The 19,520-nt window shown below is 39.8% G+C and overlaps 1 protein-coding gene across 1 annotated transcript in view; it reads left to right on the top strand.

The window, feature by feature from the left end:
• Positions 1-19,520, top strand: part of APBB3 (amyloid beta precursor protein binding family B member 3) — a 222,114-nt gene that overhangs the window by 15,569 nt on the left and 187,025 nt on the right. The gene's annotated exons all lie outside the window — the stretch shown is intronic.

Here is a 19,520-nt window from a genome sequence, read left to right as displayed (position 1 = left end):
TAACAATCAAACCGGCTATTTAAGCCCATACCTGACTCTGGCAAAGCTCATTCGGGACACTGGAGCAGGACGATAGGTCGCAGGAACCGCTGATCGGAAATACCGTGAGTAAGCTTGATCTCTGCACAACGCTCTGGGTAAGCAACAATTTCTCTCCACAGGTACTATCCTAACTGTAATCCTCTACAAACATTTAGGATCTTCTTTCCCTCCCTGCCAAGTGACCCATGAGGCTTTAACAGCAAGTAGCAAGTGTGAGGAATTATGTACCATACTTACCTGTACCTCACGCTATGCCTGTTTCGCTGTGTAGCCCACCACTGCCACTGCGTTTAATATTTAACCGCCATAGTTCACCTTAGCCATGGCACACTCATGGCATTGTTACTTGCCGCTCTAGGTCGCTCACGCACACCAGAAGCCGGCTATTTGTTGTGTTTTGGTTAATACCATTCTCAATGACTCTTTTTGTATGTCTGTACTGTCTTTGTGTTTTATGTACAGTAAAGCAGAGGGAATCCCCCTCTTACACGTACGGCACCTTAGCGAGTGCAACACTTTTTTACCACACACTTTCACTTAATATAGTTTATTTTCACCCACACATACTCATTTGGTCCTGAGGAAAGCCAGTTTTAATCAAAAGGCCTGGCTGAAACATGTAGACCACAAGGACGTAGGAGCCCCTAATATACTCCACATCGTCCACAGCCTTTTTATCTTGCTAACAGGGGCCCAGGTATTAAATTTACCTCTTACCCTCGGGAACTGGGACCACCTGTATAGCTTTTAAAACCTTTCATCTTCATTCTCACCAACACTGCACACTCAGTAAGAATACCAGCTCCTCAGTAATCTGGAGTCGCAGCACACCCGGGACACATTCGGTGTCACTGTGGTGGGCCCGATGATGAAGCATGACACCAACTAGGTTGGTGTGTGAGGGCTTCATGACCAAACCTAAGGGTTTGCCTACAGATATACCTTCTGAGTTTCCTCTAACACAACATAGCTAGTCCTATATTGATATCTCATGAAATTATAAATGCCACTTTGGCTGCATCATCTGGAAATGATGTAGCCCTACACAGAAATTGCAGATGGCATTGGTTCATAAATACGCCATACTTCTGACTATCACCATTGAAACGTTCTGGCATGGCTAGCGGAGTCTGCGGTGGAGTAACTACGGTGACATTTACGGGTGAAGAAACAACTTCTGTGGAGGCCCCAGAAGTGTTTGCAGAGGGGACCTGAAAATGAGCAGGTTGTATGTATGTGCGCTTGAATCTAGGGGTGGTGTCTGTCTCTTTGCTCTCTAAAGGTCTCTGAGTTCTAAGAACTGTTAGTTCGGATGTCAGTCTTTGATTTTCTCCCTTGACTAATTTTAGTTCTGTCTGTAGGTTAACTACAGCTGCTGCTAACTCCCTCATGGTACTGTCGGAGGTATCCCCTAACATGTTCACATCCATAGTTATACTTCGCTCGGGGGTACGTTTAAAAACCGTGGGCTTGGCTTTCTGTCAGGCTTGTAAAGTGACCAGGCAGCAATTCAATGAACCAAGGAGCGAAGCCAATGCCTCAACTTTTCCCAAAGGTGTTTCCCTCTCCGTGTTACAAAGAACACACCAGTGAGGAAAGAACACCTCCCGAAAATGAAGAGACCACGACAATATGTCCACCTCTGGAGAGTCTCAGGCTGGATGGGTGGACCGACTCCTACCAAAATGTGGAATCAGGAACTACAATGGGAAAAGAACAGAAAAAACATAAAAGGGTGGACATCAATCTACATAGGTAGCTATAATACTCTTCACCCCTTACCGTGTGCTGCCCAGACTTACCAGCGTACCAGATAGGAGAGGATTTACTGAATGTCTTGGTCTCTTGAAATGAAGTTTCTGGTTATAGTCACCAATTGTAAGGAAAGATTCCGTCTTTCCTCAAAACAAAAAATAATAGTATAACTCCAGAGTTCGAGTTAGCAAGAATCTCACCCGAGGTTTGCCACAGCAATATATGGATTCTAATATGTTCCCCTCTAGCTGCGAGGGTATAACAAATCCTGGAGAGTCTGTGGGGGTAGATGCACGACAGTGCTACAACACACACGCTGGGAGTATTTCCAAAATCCAAAATCCAAGCGGGGAAGCGCTGAAAAGGACTGGGCATCAATAAGGTTCACAAGCAGGAAGCTTTTCCGAGAACCCAGGCGGGGCAGCGCTGAGAAGGCTTGCAAACAGTACGTTTTGGCGTGCAAGGGGCGTTCCAAATATCTTAGGCGGGGCAGCGCTGAAAAGGCGGAACTGACATTTGTTGGCGAGCAACAATGTTTCCTCAAAAATGGTTGACCAAACAAAACCCAAAAAAAAAAGAAAAACAAAGAATCGCGTGCGCCCATTTCTCAATGGGGGCGCGATGAATCTTGGTCCAGTTAGCGTCCTTGGACACACAGAGATCCGAGATGCCGAACTCACGGGGACAAGACGAATATCTTCACCAGATTAAAGCAGCCAGGCAGAAGCACTCGGCACACACTGCTTGCGCTAATAAACCAGACACGGGAGCCTTTCTCTTGAAAGGACAGGGCTTCACTCGGAGGAATTGAAGGAAAACAGGCAAAGATCCACAACGGCACGAAGCAGGGCAGGATAGGAAAGCCAAGCGCCGCCATTACCTCTCAGGAGGTTTAAGAACCTCCCTTCTTACTGGTTGACCAATCGCAGGACAGTAAGGAACAGCACATTTCCTACCCCTTACTGATGCATTATGGTCTTGGTAGTGAAAGTGGGATACGAGGTCTAACACCTACCGCCACTGCATCACACAATAGCTCAGTCCAAAGTAATGACCACATACATTCTACCCTGATGACACCCGCAGCCTTCCAATTCCAGCCTTAGTGACATGATCAACCTTCTAGACATAGAGCTGCAAGGAAGAGTAGTTAGAACATAGCATGATGTTGTGTTGATTAGCTATACAAAGGTTGGGCTTCAGCGTTTAATTAATACAACCGCGCAGTATGCTACGGATCGTGGGTTAAAAGTCAATCTTAATAAAACCAAAACCATGCTTGTCCTAAGGGAAAGATCTTCACCACCAACTTTTATATAGAAGGGGCACCTCTTGAATTTGTATTGTGTATAGATATTTAGAGGGTGATTTTTGATGTCAGAATCAAGTGATCAGAGTGTTGCAATTTTAAGAAGAAATAATTCATTAGTTGTTGTGTTTTCTTCCCTGTGGAACCCTTCAAAAAGCCCGTCTCTACCACCACTCTTGCAAGTAATGGCAGCTAAACATGCCCCTTCTCTGATGTATGACGTTGAGATACTGAGAAGAAAAGAGGACAAAATGATAGTCAACGCCATGGTAGGAACTTATCGTTGCCTATTTAATTGACCTCGGCAGGCTTCACCAGCCCAAATCCGTTTATAGTTTGGCCTTAGGAGGCAGGGCATAAGTAGTCTGGGAGCCTATTTGAAATTTTGTTATAAGTAAAAAAATGATCCAAGATCTATGCTCAATTGTGTGGGTGGCAATAAGTGACCTTGGAAATACTGCAGCACATGAATATTTTAGCTTGGTGTTGGGGACTTAAGGGAACACGAACACATACAAAGAGGAAGCAATGTACAACACTTGGCCATATCTACTTTAAAGGCAGAGGAGCTTTAGGCTTTATCCCTTTCTGAAACTGTATTTAATAGATTTATAAATGGAACAAGAAAAGATATTTCATCCTTAATGGATAGAGAGGTGTTAGCTAAAAGAGCCCATGCATGGATGGATATTAGTTCATATAGCCCCTTAAAATTTTAAACATATTTAGAAGGCTTGAACGAATTAGTAACAAAATTTAAAAAGCTGCGCCTCCGAATTGGATATTTGCAAATTTGTTTTAATTCACCGTCTTGGAGGTGATAGTCTAATGAGACATCATGTTGTCTTTGCAATTATTACAAGGAAGACATTTGTCATATTGTTTGCTGCTGCCCAGCTCTGATGGAAGACTGTTGACACTGTTTTTTAATAGAAACACTATACGAACATGTCAACAAATAGTTATAGCCTGTCTCCAAGAAGAAGAACTGATATTTTAGAGAAATTTTTTTTAATTCATGTCTATTGCTAAGTCCAAACTAGCAATGTGTGAGTTGTAATGGCTATTGTCAGTGTTACAAGCAGTGTGTAGGAGGCCTACTCATATTGTGTGAAGAAAAGAGAAAGAGAAAATAGGATAAAAGGAAAAAATCACACAAATGGTCTGAATATTGTTTGAGTATTCATGTTTTAATCTGAACAATAAACTTTATTAACATGTATGATCAAACATGCTAAATTAGGTTGTTTTGACTGCGATTATAAGTTAGTTTTAAGATGAGAAAGGATTTTATCAGAGCCACGTTGCACTTTTCCAACTATTTTGCACAAATTGTCATTTAATCATAACATTGCAAGTCGATACATTTTGAGCGCAATAATTCCATGTTAGTGTAACAAGGTTTATGAACTGTAAGAATTATAGATTGAGCTGTTTTAATTAGCCACGACTTGTGAAAAGTTATTTAGATTATATTGATAGTTGGTGGGTTGTAGTTGTGTATCATTGCTATAGAGCATTTGATTTAGGTTAACAATCTCTTATTTAGAGGCTCATCAAGTGAATTTTATGGGTTTTTACTGTCAGAAGATGGTTTCTATGATGTTATTTATTGATGACGTGTTATGCAATGATTACATTGAGTTATATTGTATGTTTTAATTAACTGAACAATAAAGTGTGTTTATATATATATATATATATATATATATATATATATATATATATATAGTTATATATATATATATATATAATATTATTTTGGACAAAGTGTAAATATGGGCATGTTGATTTACTTTTGGTTTAATTACTGACCTAACAATCATGATATGAGTTGTGATTTGTGCATCTTATTTTAGAAATTATCAATTTTCTAAGATGAATTACGGTAACACCACTACAAAATGTATGCCGCGTAATTAACTACCAGCAAGTCTAGTCCTCTTTCTACCTTTATGATTTGTGTATGTAAATGGAATCTGCACGATTCTGGCTTCACCGTGACCAAGCCGTAGCTGGCGAAACGCGTCGGTAGGAAGCTTTCACTTTTGCTAATAAATTAAACTAAGCAACTTGAGGTGTCCTGCGCTGTTATTTCTCGAAGAAGTTACGCTGATTGAATTACAAGGGTATCCGATACCCGCGCAGGACCGCCGCATGTACGAAGCCGCTAGCAACCGGGAACAAGTGGTTATATATATATATATATATATATATATATATATATATATATATATATATATATATATATATATATATATATATATATATATTGGACATTAGATTCTCCAACAAGATGCAGTCATGGAAATCATCCGGCACTCCAAGATAGAGAAACGTCTTTACTTTATTATAGACGAGTTAAAAAACATCAAAGCGTTTCGGGAGTCAAGCTCCCTTGATCACCATCATGTACGCATGTACGAAGCCGCAAGCAACCGGGAACAGGTGATTGGATATATATATATATATAATTATTTTTTATGAAGGATTGGTTTTATGCTATTTATTGGCGTACTTGCACGGATCTATTGACTGATATGATCAACATATTTATTGGATTATGGGTCTGGCCTCAATTTGAAATGTATCTGCAATGGATTTTGTTCTTGCATTAGGTTCATAAATTTCCAGTATTTTGGCTCCAACTATGCATTTTTGATTAACATGTATGGTAAAATCCACCAATATTGATCGATGGTCGATCATATTTATTGTTAATTTAGGGCAATCATTCTGCATAGTATAAAAACTACAGGGAAAATTGGTTAATCGCTCTTCCAAAACTTCTCTCTGCCCAACACCTCAACCCATTTCCATAGTTCCCGGAGGGGATCTTGGGATATTTTTAGGAAATTCCTATTTATATATACAAATATTGGGGTTGTATCAATTTGAATTTCTATAAACAAGAAATTCTAAAAAAAAAGCAATATGCACAGCACACTTTAGCACTAGCACTTTTTGGAAGTCACAATTCGGACAGGGTGTTTACTTTTTGTAACGTAAGTTTTGAATCATGGTGACTATTTGTACATTTCATATAACTGTAATTCAAATAATTCTGATAAATTGACATATATATACAAAAAATGTAACACAATATGCTTCAAGTAAATAAATGAACCCCTGGTATCATACACTCAATCACAAAATACTACCACAATCATACCCACACCTCATTCAAAAGACACATCATCTGAAAAAAAGGAAACTGAATCTTAATTGGCAGAGCTATCACGCCAATTGATAGGTCCCAAAACTCAGTATGAGACCCCGCACTTGGTCGACGCGTGTTTCGGCGGCACAAGGCCACCTTCCTCAGGACCTCTTCCAGACAATCAAACCCAGAAATCCAGGGGACCTAAAATATACATGAAAAAGATACTGTCACCATATAAACTCTCAAAAAAGTGAGAGCATATTGTGTTACATTTTTTGTATATATTTATTGTTATATGATAATTTTCTCTTTTTTGTATGAACTATGAAAATATTTATAAACTGCAATTGTGACAAAATGTTTCTTATGAATTAAAATATAATGAAAAAATACAAAAACACTTAAGTATTGACAAATTGAAAAATAAAAAGATTTATATGTTTTTGAAGAAAATAAAATTGACTATTGTGTATCTGTCACCTAGACTAAATAAAGAAAGGGATGTATACTAGTATTTGAAGATTAGGGCCACTGTTGCAACAATTCCTCTTATTGACATTTTCTCTTTTCCCCTCTGTTCCTTGGCCACAATTAACTTTTGAGGGGGACCCATCTTTTGCTATCAGTATAGCAGTATAGCAAGTATGGAGAAGTGTGGCTCACTGGTTAGAGGAGGCAGACCCTGAAGCAGAGGTCAGACCCGGGACCAGGGTTCAATTCCCGACGCGGCAGGGTCTTGAGCCTAAATATCCACGGACTCGATAATTCTCGTTTCGGTGCCTACTCGAATCATGGGTTCACACTCTGCAGCTCTGGGCATTAGCCTGCTTAATCTCCACTACGGCCCCCCCGCGGCGGGATGCCTGGCTTTCACCTTGGGGGAAGCCAGGACGGGTTCCCAAGGCAAGCGCCGAGATGCCTACGGGTAATCGAGCGCTATATAAGAACACATAATAATAATAATAATAATAATATAGAGTGTTTCTACCATGTCTTTAACAGGTCATGTGACTTCCAAACACAGGATTGGTTTATGGTGTTTTAGATTTTGTTGGGTCACATGTCACTTTATTCCAGTGAGCAAGGCGACTGCGATCGCCGAAACGCGTCTGGTTTTTTGCACTATGCAGTTCACTTGATAACTCTTTTGAAAAATAAAATACCTGCCATTTTTGAGAGAGAAGAAAAGTGTCAGTTTCTCTGTTTTGCTACAAGCATCTAGGAGATTTTAACTTTATATATATATATATATATATATATATATATATATATATATATATATATATATACATACATACATACATACATACACATACATACATACATACATACATATATATATATATATATATATATATATATATATATATATATATATATATATATATATATATATATATATTACCTACTGGCGGTCGCCAGTAGGTATATATAGTTAGGATTTTTTTGAATAGGGATTTCTGAAAATTCTATGTTGAATAACTTTGGTGTTGATGGACGGAATTGGCTGAAATTTTCAGGAAAATGGCACATTTTGTTTCTGAGCGTCCCCTGAAAGTTTGGGGGGGGGGTTTCGTCAAGCGGGGGCCGAGAAAAAAGGGGGGCCCCAAAACGTGTTTTTAACATTGAGTTTTCCATAGGGCGGTTGGACTCACTTTTAGCTCGAACGGCTGAATGGATTTCCACAAAACTTGGCAAAATTGTAGGGACTGGTAGCCCGATGTGCCTTTGCTATGTCTCAAGATATATGCTCTAGTGGTTTTTACGAAAATTAACTTTGAAAAATATATATTGGGCTACATTGGGCTATATATATGTTAGAGCCCAAATGTAGCCCAATGTAGCCCAATGTAGCCCAAAGATGGCCACCAGAGACAAAAAAAAACAAATGTAGCCCAAATATCAGCCAGATGTAGCCCAACTATAGCCCAGTGACAGAATGTCCCACAGTGTTCTAAAGAACAACTAGAGCGCTAACAGTCTTACTTATGACAAAAGTATGGCCCACCTGAAGTCATCTTGATTGGAATAAAGTGTTAACACTTAAAACATTTAATTTGCAAAGGAACAAAATGAGGGGGTTCATTTTGCCATAGAAATTATGATTAGTGCTGAAGAAAGAAAAATTAGGGCACATTTTGAGTGACTTCTCAAATCCTCTTATATTTCATTAAAAAAAATCTGATATGCAGTCTCCCAAGATGGCCACCAGAGACAAAAGAGCCCAAATGTAGCCCAAATATCAGCCAGTTGTAGCCCAACTATAGCCCAATGACAGAATGTCCCAGAGTGTTCTAAAGAACAACTAGAACTCTAACAGTCTTACTTATGACAAAAGTATGGCACACCTGAAGTCATCTTGATTGGAATAAAGTGGTAACACTTAATACATTTAATTTGAAAAGGAACAAAATGAGGGGTTTCATTTTGCCATAGAAATGTTATATATATACATTGGGCTATATATATGTTAGAGCCCAAATGTAGCCCCATGTAGCCCAATGTAGCCCAAAGATGGCCACCAGAGACAAAAAAAAACAAATGTAGCCAAATTGTAGGGACTGATAGCCCGAGTTGCCTTTGCTATGTCTCAAGATATGTGCTCCAGTGGTTTTTACGAAAATGAACTTTGAAAAAATATATATTGGGCTACATTGGGCTATATATATGTTAGAGCCCAATGTAGCCCAATGTAGCCCAACGTAGCCCAATGTAGCCCACAGATGGCAACCAGAGACAAAAAAAAACAAATGTAGCCCAAATATCAGCCAGATGTAGCCCAACTATAGCCCAATGACAGAATGTCCCAGAGTGTTCTAAAGAACAACTAGAGCGCTAACAGTCTTACTTATGACAAAAGTATGGCACACCTGAAGTCATCTTGATTGGAATAAAGTGTTAACACTTAAAACATTTAATTTGCAAAGGAACAAAATGAGGGGGTTCATTTTGCCATAGAAATTATGATTAGTGCTGAAGAAAGAAAAATTAGGGCACATTTTGAGTGACTTCTCAAATCCTCTTATATTTCATTAAAAGAATTCTGATATGCAGTCTCCCAAGATGGCCACCAGAGACAAAAGAGCCCAAATGTAGCCCAAATATCAGCCAGATGTAGCCCAACTATAGCCCAATGACAGAATGTCCCAGAGTGTTCTAAAGAACAACTAGAACGCTAACAGTCTTACTTATGACAAAAGTATGGCACACCTGAAGTCATCTTGATTGGAATAAAGTGGTAACACTTAATACATTTAATTTGAAAAGGAACAAAATGAGGGGTTTCATTTTGCCATAGAAATTTTATATATATATATATATATATTCACTGAAAAAACCATAGGTTACACACCAGTTATAGTTAGGAATTAGCATTTAAAAAACCTTTGAAATTCACTGAAAAAACCATAGGTTTCACACCAGTTATAGTTAGCTGGAAATTTTACTCACATAAAACCATTGAAATTCCCACGTTATAGTTAGTTGGACTCACTATAACTTGCTCGTCTGCAATGCACTGCTGATGACGTCACATATTACATCACTCATGCATATATTTAAATATTTAAACATTACTCGCTAATATATGTATTCACTAAGATACACTTAATAAACCAGTTAACCGATCAATTTTTTTTTTTTTAAAACACTGAAAAAACCATAGGTTTCAGGCCTTATATGGTTAGGAATTAGCATTTAAAAAACCTTTGAAATTCACTGAAAAAAACATAGGTTTCAGGCCTTATATAGTTAGGAATTAGCATTTAAAAAACCTTTGAAATTCACTGAAAAAACCATAGGTTTCAGGCCTTATATAGTTAGGAATCAGCATTTAAAAAACCTTGAAATTCACTGAAAAAAACATAGGTTTCAGGCCTTATATAGTTAGGAATTAGCATTTATAAAAAACAATGAATATATATATATATATATATATATATATATATATATATATATATATAAATATATATATATATATAAATATATATATATATATATATTTTATATTTATATATATATATATATATATATATATTTACTGAAAAAACATAGGTTTCAGGTACGTTATAGTTAGAAATTAGCATTTAAAAAAACATTGAAATTCACTGAAAAAAACATAGGTTTCAAGGACGTTATAGTTAGTTGGATACTTCACTTGTACATAACCATAGAAATTCCACCGTTATAGTTAGTTGAGCTAACTATAACTCGCATGCCAGCAATGCACTGCTGATGATGTCACATATTACATCTTTCATGACATGGTCAGTGACATCACTGATGACATCTCAAATGACATCACTGATGACATCATCCAGTGACTGTGTGTTTCTATAAAGTTTAAATATGTTTTATATATATGCCAAATTGTATCTGGATGGAGAATTTAGTAGGTGTGTGACTGACTGTATAAGTGAGTAATTAAACGTGTCTTAATGAATGCATGGGTTAGTGACTAAAGTGGGTCAATGTCTGTATCAGTCTGTCAGTTGGTATATAAGCGGCTGCATGGGTTGGTGAGTAGCTACATGAGTATCTTTATGACTTATTGATTGGTTGCCTGAGTAGTTGTGTGGGTGGGTGGGAGGTGTGTGACTCTGTGCATAGGTGTGTGAGTGGTTGATTCACTGGGTGTATGGGTTCAAGAGTGAATGTGGAAACAGCTGTATGGGTGGGTGAGTGTGTGTATGGGTGTGTTGTTGAGTGAATGGATGTCTCAGTGGCACATGTGCGAGTAACTACATATGTAAAAGGCAGTATATGTGAGTGATGGTGTATATAAATAACTAAATGTAAGAGTAAGTGATTGTGAGAGTGGCTGTATGGATGAGTGTGTACTTGTATGAGTGATTGTATAAGAGAGTAAGTATACGTTAATATCTGTATGAATAAGTGAGGTGTTGTGTGTATAACTGTATAGGTGAGTAAATGGAAGTGGGATTGAATCTTTGCATGACTGACTAGGTGTGTGAGTAACTCTGGATGAGTGGTGGTTTGTGAGTGTCTGTACAGGTGTATGCGTCCATATGATAGTGTTGTATTGGAGTGACTGCATGTATGAGTGACTGTATGGGTGGATGAGTGGATGTGTGTGTAGACCTATGAATCAGTGAGAGCGTATGTAGTAACTGTTATTTGTGTGTCTATGGTTTCAAAAATGGTAGTCTGTATTTTAGAGTGGGTGTATGAAAGGCTATATTAGGGTATGAGGAGGTGCATCAGATTATCATGTGGATGATGTCATCAGTGATGCCATCAGTGATGTCATTTGGGATGTCATCAGTGATGTAACTGACATGGTATTGAATGATGTAATATGTGACGTCGTCAGCAGTGTATTGCGGGGGCACGAGTTATAGTTAGCTAAATCCAAATCAGTGTGTGCCATGACACCCGCCTGCCATAGCAAACTGCAGTTTCCCGGGGGTGGGCACGCCTGGACATTGCAGGAGCCGGCCCTGGGGTGTGGCGGACCCCAGGTCCATGAAGGACTCCAGGAGTGCACAGCCTCGGGGAGGTGGTGGTTTCTGGGGCTCGGGGGTCCGTAACGGATCCCCGCATTTGCATATTAGTGCCCGGGGAGTTGGCGGTTCCCGGGGCGTGTGGGGGTCTCTCCCCCCCCCACAGGTTCATTTATTTTATTAAGAAAGCCCCGGGGGTGGCGGTCCCTGGGGCAACATGGTGGCCGTGTGCCTCCGCGAATAATTACTAAAAGCCCCGGGGATGGCGGTCCCCAGGGCTTGGGGGGCCTTGGAGGCTCCCCTCACATTAAAAATAAAGCCCTGGGGGTGGCGGTCCTTGGGGCGGCGGGAGGGCCGAGTGCCCTCCCGCACATCATTTTAAGCAAGCCCCAGGGGTGGTGGGCCCCCGCATATATTTCTTAGCAATGCCCCTGGGACCTGGTCCACCCGGGGGCCTTAATTAAATGGAGCGCGAGAGCCCATGCTTAATTTTTTTTAAAACAATTTCGGTGGGATTCGCGACCCCAGTGCGAATTTCGCCAAAATTTTAAAAAACTGCCTCTTTTTGCCCTGGGCGTCCTTGTGGGAACCCCTGAGCAGGCCTAGGGGGTCAGGGTGTTTCTTCCCTGCCCCCTTTTCTTGTTTTAAAAAAATGTTTTCACTGTTTTCTTGTGACTTGGTTCTACCGAGTCACAAGATGGCTGCCAACACTTCCTGGTTTGGAGTGTTGACAGCCAATTAGAATAAAGCTCATGGTCAGGAGGGTTCGCAAATCCACCTCGGCCATAGATATCGGAACTTTTATTTTTTTAATTTCTCAGCAACTACTGAACGGATTTATACCATTTAAAAAAAGGTAGCTTTCTGAATCAAGCACTATTTTTTGGCCACATTTGGGGTAATTCTGTTCAGCAGTTTGGGCTTTAGCCTTGTCTCAAGTTTAGATAACACAAGGTCTAATCTGCACCACTCCCGTTGGAGTATTACATGCCAGCACCAAGTGATCAGTACCAAGTGATCTGGTAGCCGAGCTATAGGGACATAGAATAATCGTTGACAGCTGGTTATATACTGTAGAACGATCTACCTGAACTGGTGAGACAGGTTCAAGTTCCTACTGCTGAAATTTGTTTTGGCAGTCTCTAGGGCGTAGGTTTAAATCCTACCTGGGTCCTTGCAGAAAGTACACAAAAGTAACTACAGTTTATTGACATCAAACCATACCTCGCCCATGCATTGCGCTATGTTTTCTACAAAGTGCCTCTCTTCTATGCACAACAAATTCTGGGAAAGTTCGCATTCATTTGTACCAAGATTTCTGGATCTATTTATGTTTTCGTTGTGCATTTTTAGTGCAAAGAGGCCCATCTTTTAAGGCAGCTTCCTGTCATTCCACGACATAGTAAGCACAGGCAGCTAGTAAGACCTTTGCTCCTAATGAATAAAGATGCCCTGTAACTGGCACATTATGCTGCGGCAGCAGAACGGCGAGGGCCGATAAAGTCATTTCATGCAACGAAGCAAATTATCTGTGTGTGACTGGGTTCTTGCCAATGTGTCTGTTTCTCAAAAAGTATGTTTGTATGCTGTTATCGCTAAGTAAATAAAATGTGCCACTCTTATTTGTTTTGTGTGGCATTTCGCACTATTAACACCCGACACCAATTAGCTGAAAACAAGCAGCACGTTGGCCACGGTGAAAAGTGCATATTGTAAATCTGTCAAGCAAGGTCAATTGTTGCTTTAAAATACTGCCACCTTGATTGAAATGTAAGCTCACTTATACTGTAAGCGTGGAAATGGCACTGGATTTGCTCCATGTTAACATCGTGAGTGCGTCTTCATGTGTGTCCGGAAGCGCACGTGCGGAGGGGAGTACTTGGGCCCCATCATCAAGGAGAGAGAAAAGGTCTGTGGTTGCCACTGCCTAGAAGGGCCTCCATAACCTTCTTTTCTCATTCAAAGTCCACAATGAGGCCCATTGTTGGGCTTATTCATGTGCACGAAATTACTGGGGGTGCAGCACGTGCGCTCCCAACACGTGAGCTATTGATAAAGTGACCCAAGAGGAGTACCAGAAAGGGCTATTTACGCCACCTGTAGATATCTTTGATGATGATTGACGGTTCTTATGGCATTTATTTTAGTTGACTCTCGGACTTTAAATGGGGCAGGTCCCCACAGCACTGTAATCCCGTGGCAATTAAAAGTGGCTTTGATACGGGTCTCTGCTGGGCCCTATATCGGTGTCCTTAACTTTTGAAGAAAAAAAAATATAGGATCATTTTTGTTTTTTTAGCGATGACTGTAAAAACCCCTAAGGTAATCCATTTAAATTGACATATTTTGCTAGTTGTACGACCTCTTGCATTCACTAAGAGCATTTGCTTTTTCCAGATGTTGTATTTCTGTGTTTTCTCATATAAGATATGACTCTTGTATACTGCTTGCTGAGGACTGAGTCACCTCTAGGTGTCTGCATGAGCTCGGGATGTGGGTGGATGTTAGAGCTAATGGCAAAGGCAGTGAGAGCTGCTAACAGTGTATATCAGTGGCTCATGAACGTGTTCAGATGCATTCCCTTCCAATCCTTGGCCTCTCTGAAGAGTGCACTGAGAGATGGTCACATATGTGCCAATTGCAATTGCTAATTTATGTCACTGTGTGATGGAGTTATACACTTCTGATGAAGAAAGAGTCGGAGAGAAAGAAAATGAACGGGAGAGAAAAAATATGGATTATTGGTGAATGGGTGGCGGTGACACAAGCAAGAACATGACATTCAGCTGGACAGAGTGAAAAGAAACTGATGAAAAGAAAGGAGATAACGTGTAATAAGTTATATAGCAATGATTTTTGATTCGTGTCTTTGGTTGCAAACCATTTCTAGGTTACCTACTCCTCAAAAGAGATTGTTACTCTTGCACACATGCCTTTGTTAATGTAAAAAAAAGTATGTTTGGGAGAGGGCAGTAATCCAAGGGTGCCCTCCAAATCTTAAGTAAAACTCTTTTTTTAAAGTAAAGTTTTTTTAAATGCTGCCTGAAACCTAAGTGTCCAACAGAGTGAGAGATTTCAGAACAAAAGTGATATGAATTGGAGAACAAGACTGCAAAAAATATATTTGGAAATCCACTCCTTCTTCCTCATATCTTTGTAATGTTTAGCTCACAGTCTCATATTTTCAGATTTGAAATAATTTTTAATTTGATAATTTGTAACAACATCATTGTTGGTATTCATGTATTATTACAACTAACAAGCATCCACAAGGCCAGCAAGTCTGGCTTGGGTTAGTTATATGTGTTCATTGTTATGTGAAAAGCCTGAATGCAATAATAGAGACCTCAAAGAGAAGCATTCAGAGGCCGGTGAGGTGGCATGCTGAATGAAGCACAGGTTTCTAGTTTACATCAATTAAGTCACATAATTAATTACCTAGGCCACACCTCTCAAAGGTATGTTTATTTGGACACATCCCTTTTAGAGAACAACGTCCCCACCTGTTTCATCCCACTTAAAGCACTGCTTGACACTAATTAAAATCAAGAGTAAACAAACACAGGTAAATATTTATATAAACAATGTGTAACAACATCCAGTTTAAAATGTAATTAACTTTTAACAACCCATTAACTAGTAAGATCAAGCTCCTCTTGCAGTACGTAACCACAAAATCACGTTTGTATTCTCTCAGGGAAGTCAGTTGCCGTTGTTCCAAGATCAATAAAATGAGTACCATTGATACAGATTAAATATATATACTGTGCTAACAAAGCACCACGTGGAATGTCAGTGCATGACGTGTATGTTAAGATATCAAACTTGGATGAGACTTTCAGATGCTGTCAAAGTAGATGCTTCCTCGGATGGTAAAACACAAAAGGCCCTATTCACGAAAAAACATGAAAGTATGGAAGAAGATTGACATACTTTTATGGGTCTTTTCTATTCATTAATATTCCCATCAGTATTCCAGGGAAGCTGCATGGGCAGGTGCTTACTGACACACTAGTAGCAATGTCATGTGGTTTTTTACATGGGCTTCTATTCCTCCTACATGGAGTGATCTGGTATAAAGAATGGAGCAGAATGGAGCGTTCGGTCAAAATGCTTATTTTTTAGGTCTCACCTTCCGAAGGCGAAATCTCTCATTTGGACTATAGCAAAAACTTACAGTCGCCTTGGAGGCTTACCATTGGTTTACCTTATTGTCACTCTTGTGTGTTTGCTTCATATTTGATAGCTTGCCTTCCTCTTGTATTTGTCCAACCCCTGGAGCATAGTTTCGTCATCATCCTTTGGCTGACTTGTAAAATTCCACTTCTCACATTCAGCGAACAACTTATTTTATTTTTCTTTAGAAATGAGTGCATGTGTTTTATTTTATTTCTCCCCTTGTGCTGCTTCTTCTCCACATCCCCCCTTTCCCCTGCTGCGTTGCTTCACCCCCCCTTTCATCTGTTGTGGTCCAGTGGGAACTCTCGATATCTGGGGGCCATAAAAAGCATGGGCGGCTTCGAGAAGGCCTGCTCAGGGTTAAGTAATGAAGGGGGGTGTTCAGGGTTCAGAAACATTCTGCAAGCCTAGCCTAGAGATTTTGTTTTCGGCGGTGCCAGAAGCTAGAAAGCCCTGCCAGGCCTTTCTCTTTTCTTCTCGTGTTTTGTGCGATGATGCTGAAGTTTTTCGCGCTGCTGTTGAGTTTAAGAACTCTGCTCTTGCTTGTTTTTTCCTAAGCCTTGTTATTGGAGGTACTTTCCTTAGTCAGCCAAGCATGTTACTCTGCACTCCAAAATCGTTTTTTCCTTGAATTATGTTGCTATATTAATGCAGACATTTCGACTTTACATTTGCTAGGCAGATGAGTGCTTTCCTTGTATTACTCATGAAAATATCAAGTTTTAGTCATACAAATGCTTTAGATGGCGTTACCATATAGTACAATTGGTTTCTTTTTTTGGGTATTTTATTTTTATTACAGGTATCTCTGTTTTTTCCTATTTTGGGATTATTTATATTTTAAGTGAGATGGCATGAACATGCAATGTTTGTGTTGAGTTTTTATTTTCAAGTAGCACACAATAATAGGACTTTTGATTCTGCTTTCGAGCAGTTGAAGCCCTTAAGTACGGCTGATTGATTTTTCTTAAATACACCCGTGTTAGTGCTTTGCAGCTTGTTATCAGCTGTCGGCTTTGCTGTGATCTTGCAGCCACACTTGAACTTGTCTTCGGGCTGCTGCTGCTTTTAAGAGCGGGACTCTTGCTATTCTCGTATGTTGCTGTTAGGTTTCTGAGCATTGTTTTAGCCGATGGCTTTACTTAGATTTGTCCGCAAGATGCGCAACATTATTTCCGTCCTATCTCTTGTTTTAAGTTGGTTTACGCAAGTGTTTCTGTTGTGCCTGCTAGAATTCAGTGCGCTTCGAATGCTTCTTCCAGTTGTTATGTGCTTGTTTTCCTTTCATAATGTTAAACTGCAGCCGCAACCAGGCAGGTTGTACAGACTACAACTCTTCCTAAGTGCTACCTCAGCATTTAGCATTTTTTGTTAGGATTGTAATAAAAAATAAATAACTTTTTGAAGCCATGACTCAAAGTACACCAGTGCTTAATTTGTAAAAAAGAAAAAGGTGCGGGCCCACTTCAGGGGCTACTGCTGCTTGGGCTACCCATTGTCCCTGCCAGCACTACCCATGACAGTTCCAACACAACTACTAACAATCACACCCTAGAAGTGTGACAGTTCAGTCTATTCCAGGCCCCCAAAGCTATAAGAGTGGCTTGGGTGGAAGGCTATATTCAATTTAATGTACATTGAATTAATAAACTACTACTGTTGTGCTCATCTCTAAATTAGATAAATAGTGACACCATGTGGCAGACTGTAATAAATGATTGTGCTGACAATTAAGTGCCAGTGCCGAGCACCGGAAACAACTGGCTCAAACTAAGCACTGGAGTACACATTTCCCACATACACTATATATGTATAAATAAATGAGGCTTTGAAACAGTCAAAACCGAAACTCTGTGCCTGGTTATGTAAATCAATTTTTCGGTTATCAAACTATATCCACAAACCAGCTGAGTGGTACAGCCTACAGCATTTCCACGGGGACATGGAAACATTGGCACGATACAATGATCTGAAGCTAAAACAACAAATTGCCCTTTTACTGGGATTTTGCCTTTAACTTGACTAATGCACCCACACAAGGGATCTGTGTGCAATCACTTGGTTACTGGTGGGTTCACTTAGCATTTGATCCTTCCAAGGATGATAAATGAGTATCATTAAGTTAGGTAACAGTATATACCTGCTACCTGTCAATAGTATCAAGAGACCAACTTGACGGTCTATACTATCCTTATCCATTATTCATATGTTCCTGCTTCTTCTTGTTTGTACATATACCATATGTTTTGGATGGAATGTCATTTTTATGCAAGGTTAATTTTAACAAGTAATTGAAGAATATTTAACAGAAATTGACAGCTCTAAATCTAACACAAGCATCATAACTTTCATGGAACAGGTAGTTTACAACTTTGCTCCATTCAAAAACTGAGGCCAGAAGGCATTCCAAAGGCCCAACTCTTTAACAGCTCATGCACACAACTGCTCTCCCCCTCTTCCACAACTCTTGCACATCTCTCTTCTCTCAGCAGTATAGATGCATCATCTCACACACCCCCACATATCTCACTTTATTAACTATGGTCAACAGTTTATCAAAGCTATAATAATGCACTTATTAATCAAGCTAAACCTATTGACTTTGTCAGTGTATGCCTTCTGTTTGTCCCTGAACAGGAGCATCGCTTGTTTACCATCCTTTTGATTAGATGATTTGTATCCTTTCATTGCTCAAATTCTAGGAGCTATATTTTAGTTTCTCTTGTAGCACTGCACGGGAGTGCTTGTGTTTTCTTGCTCTCCTTCGTGTGCACCTTGCCCTCAAGGAGCTACCTCCCAACCCATGTGCTCCCTGTTTCACCCCTTTCTCCACCCAGGTATCTATTGCTTCCTCCAACGTAACTTTTTTTATATTGTATTTTAATATCCACCTTATGGCCTCAAGCTTGTCCATTGCTCCCCCATCCACTCTCTGCTATACTCCCCATTGCATTGATTTCTACCCCCACCTGCTCCCCCTTTTTTCTCCCAGCCCTCTCGTCACTCTTCTTCGAATTTTTTTTCCATGTTTTTGAAGGATCCAGCAGCTATCACTTGCTGCTGAGCCACCCCGTTTTCACAAAGTGATCTCATACAGCTTGAATTGTGTTTTCTTTTTTCATTTACTACTACATGTGGCACCTGCCATCTTGGAACAAAAATGTAATAAAAAGCGGCAGCGGCATCATTCTGCATTCACAGTAATACGCCATCATGCTGGGCCCAAAAAACATAATGACATGTACACGACATTGAGCTGTTTTTCGATGTTATGGTCAAATTTTCTGATGCTATACAGCATTGATTAAAAGCATTTCAATTTGCATACGCTGTACAGCATCAGCAAAAATCATTGACAAAGGCAAACTGTTGAAACGGTGAGACCTATTGGCTTTGTCAATGCTTGTTTTTATCAGTGAGTAAAGCATATTTCCCTGTGGGCAAAGCCTTTTTACTACCACCTCAGCAAATATTCTACTTCCCTTCCTGGAAGACGAACATTCCAAGGTCAGAAAGCAGTCGAAGAGGAGTTTGAGAATGCTCACAAATGTACGCGTTTGTGAGCGGTCCAAAACTTCCAAGGAAAACCACATTTTAGAACGCCCACATC

Source organism: Lissotriton helveticus, chromosome 7 (assembly GCF_964261635.1).
Source record: "Lissotriton helveticus chromosome 7, aLisHel1.1, whole genome shotgun sequence".
NCBI lineage: Eukaryota > Metazoa > Chordata > Amphibia > Caudata > Salamandridae > Lissotriton > Lissotriton helveticus.
The sequence above is the reverse complement of the archived record's forward strand: the minus strand, read 5'-3'. Positions and strand labels throughout refer to the sequence as shown.